Genomic DNA, 3,716 nt, shown 5'->3' with positions numbered 1-3,716 from the left:
ATCACTGATACCAAAGGGCTGCGCCCCAACAGGAAGCCAGGTGCAATAAGGATATGTTGGTGCTGTTTAGATCGCTGTAATATGTTTCACATTTTTTTGTCGTTATCCAGAGAGACTTACAGTTAGTTCATTCATCTCCAGATAGCTAGGTGGGACAGCCACATATCACATTCAAAGTCAGTACATTTTTCCTCAAAGCAGCTATCAATCAGCAAAGTCAGAGATAGTCAGGGGAAAAGAGGGGTGGGGGGCTGTGGGATCATTTAAAATACTCGTTGAAGAGGTAGGGTTTCAGATAGTCAGGGGAAAAGAGGGGTGGGGGGCTGTGGGATTATTTAAAATACTCGTTGAAGAGGTAGGGTTTCAGATGTTTTCGCAAGATGGACAGGGACTCTGCTGTCCTAGCTTCAGGGGGAAGATGGACAGGGTCTCTGCTGTCCTAGCTTCAGGGGGAAGATGGGCAGGGACTCTGCTGTCCTGGCTTCAGGGGGAAGATGGACAGGGACTCTGCTGTCCTAGCTTCAGGGGGGAGATGGACAGGGACTCTGCTGCTCTAGCTTCAGGGGGGCAGATGGACAGGGACTCTGCTGTCCTAGCTTCAGGGGGGAGATGGACAGGGACTCTGCTGTCCTAGCTTCAGGGGGAAGATGGACAGGGTCTCTGCTGTCCTAGCGTCAGGGGGAAGATGGACAGGGACTCTGCTGTCCTAGCTTCAGGGGGGAGATGGACAGGGACTCTGCTGCTCTAGCTTCAGGGGGGCAGATGGACAGGGACTCTGCTGTCCTAGCTTCAGGGGGGAGATGGACAGGGACTCTGCTGTCCTAGCTTCAGGGGGAAGATGGACAGGGTCTCTGCTGTCCTAGCGTCAGGGGGAAGATGGACAGGGACTCTGCTGTCCTAGCTTCAGGGGGGAGATGGACAGGGACTCTGCTGCTCTAGCTTCAGGGGGGCAGATGGACAGGGACTCTGCTGTCCTAGCTTCAGGGGGGAGATGGACAGGGTCTCTGCTGTCCTAGCTTCAGGGGGAAGATGGACAGGGACTCTGCTGTCCTAGCTTCAGGGGTAAGATGGTTCCACCATTGAGGTACCAGGACAGAGAAGAGCTTGGACTGGGCTGAGAGGGAGCTGCCCTCCTGTAGGGGTGGGAGGGCCAAGAGATCAGAGGAGGCAGAACGGAGTGCTCAGGTTGGGGTGTAGGGTTTGAGCGTAGCCTGATGATAGGGAGGGGTAGTTCCTCTTGCTGCTCCCTAGGTAAACACCATGGTCTGGTAGTGGATGCGAGCTTCGACTGGAAGTGTGTTGAGAAGCGGGGTGACATGGGAGAACTTGGGAAGTTGTAAAGTACTTAAGTAAAAATACTTTGAAGTACTACTTAAGTCATTTTTTGGGGTATCTGTAATGGACAATCACTTTACTATTTATATTTTAACTTTTACTTCACTACGTTCGTAAAGAAAATAATGTACTTTTTACTCCTAACATTTTCTCTGGCAGACAAAAGCACTCGTTACATTTTGAATTCTTAGCAGGACAGGGAAAACGGTCCAATTCACACACATATCAACAGAACATCCCTGGTCATCCCTACTGCCTCTGATCTGGAGGACTCACTAAACAGAGAACATCCCTGGTCATCCCTACTGCCTCTGATCTGGAGGACTCACTAAACAGAGAACATCCCTGGTCATCCCTACTGCCTCTGATCTGGAGGACTCACTAAACAGAGAACATCCCTGGTCATCCCTACTGCCTCTGATCTGGAGGACTCACTAAACAGAGAACATCCCTGGTCGTCCCTACTGCCTCTGATCTGGAGGACTCACTAAACAGAGAACATCCCAGGTCATCCCTACTACCTCTGATCTGGAGGACTCACTAAACAGAGAACATCCCTGGTCATCCCTACTGCCTCTGATCTGGAGGACTCACTAAACAGAGAACATCCCTGGTCATCCCTACTGCCTCTGATCTGGAGGACTCACTAAACAGAGAACATCCCTGGTCCTCCCTACTGCCTCTGATCTGGAGGACTCACTAATCAGAGAACATCCCTGGTCATCCCTACTGCCTCTGATCTGGAGGACTCACTAAACAGAGAACATCCCTGGTCGTCCCTACTGCCTCTGATCTGGAGGACTCACTAAACAGAGAACATCCCTGGTCCATCCCTACTGCCTCTGATCTGGAGGACTCACTAAACAGAGAACATCCCTGGTCATCCCTACTGCCTCTGATCTGGAGGACTCACTAAACAGAGAACATCCCTGGTCATCCTTACTGCCTCTGATCTGGAGGACTCACTAAACAGAGAACATCCCTGGTCATCCCTTGTAAATGATGTGGAACGATTTATACTTTTACTTTTGATACTTACTTATATTTTAGCAATTACATTTACTTTTGATACTTAAGTATATTTAAATGCCTAATACTTTCTGAATTTACCCAAGTAGTATTTTACTGGGTGACTTTTACTTGAGTAATTTTCTATTATGATATCTTTACTTTTACTGAAGTATGACAATTGGGTTCTTTTTCCACCACTGTGTAGTGGATGCAAGCTTAAACTAGAAGCCAGTGGAGTGTGCGGAGGAGTGGGGTGACATGGGAGAACTTGGCTGCTGCATTGTGGATAAATTGCAGGGGTTTGATGGCACAAGCTGGGAGCCCAGCCAACAGCGAGTTGCAGTAGTCCAGATGGAAGAGGCCTGGATTAGGACCTGCGCCACTTCCTGTGTGAGGTAGGGTCGTACCCTACGGATGTTGTACAGCATGAACCTGCAGGAACGAGTCACTGCTTTGATGTTTGCTGAGAACGACAACATGTTGTCCAGGGTCACGCCAAGGTTCTTTTCACTCTTGGATGGGGACACCGTGGAGTTCTCCACCGTGATGGAGAGGTCTTGGAGCGGACAGGCCTTCCCGGAGAGGAACAGCAGCTCCGTGTTGTTGTGGTGGTGGACAGACATCCAAGCTGAGATATCTGCCAGGCACGCAGAGATGTGTGTCGTCACCTGGGTGTCAGACGGGGGGGAAGGAGAAAAGTAGTTGAGTGTCATCCTCATTGCAGTGATAGGAGAGACCATGTGAGGATATGACAGAGCTGAGTGACTTGGTGTATAGAGAGAAGAGGAGAGGGCCTTGAACCGAGCCCTGGGGGACACCAGTAGTGAGAGTACGTGGTGCAGACACAGATCCTCTCTATGCCACCTGGTAGGAGCGGCCTGCCAGGTAGGATGCAATCCAAGAGTGTGCAGAGCCTGAGACACCCAACCCTGAGAGGGTGGAGAGGAGGATCTGATGGTTCACGGTGTCAAAGGCAGCGGACAGATCTAGAAAGATGAGAACAGAGGAGAGAGAGTCAGCTTTGGCAGTGTGGAGAGCCTCCGTGAGACAGAGAAGAGCAGTCTCGGGTTGAGTGACCCATCTTGAAGCCTGACTGGTTAGGGTCCAGAAGATGGTTCTGAGAGAGATAGCGAGAGAGTTGGTCAGAGACAGAACGTTCAAATGTTTTGGAAAGAAAATAAAGAAAGGATACAGTTCTGTAGTTTTGGACCTCGGAGGAGTGACAGCCATAGGAGTTGGCTACAGATCTGGGAACAGGCTACAAACAGATCTGGGAACAGGCTACAAACAGATCTGGGAACAGGCTACAAACAGATCTGGGAACAGGCTACAAACAGATCTGGGAACAGGCTACAAACAGATCTGGTAAC

Source organism: Salmo salar, chromosome 23 (genome assembly GCF_965601325.2).
Source record: "Salmo salar chromosome 23, fSalSal1, whole genome shotgun sequence".
In the NCBI taxonomy this organism is placed as follows: domain Eukaryota; kingdom Metazoa; phylum Chordata; class Actinopteri; order Salmoniformes; family Salmonidae; genus Salmo; species Salmo salar.
Note: the sequence above shows the minus strand (reverse complement) of the source record.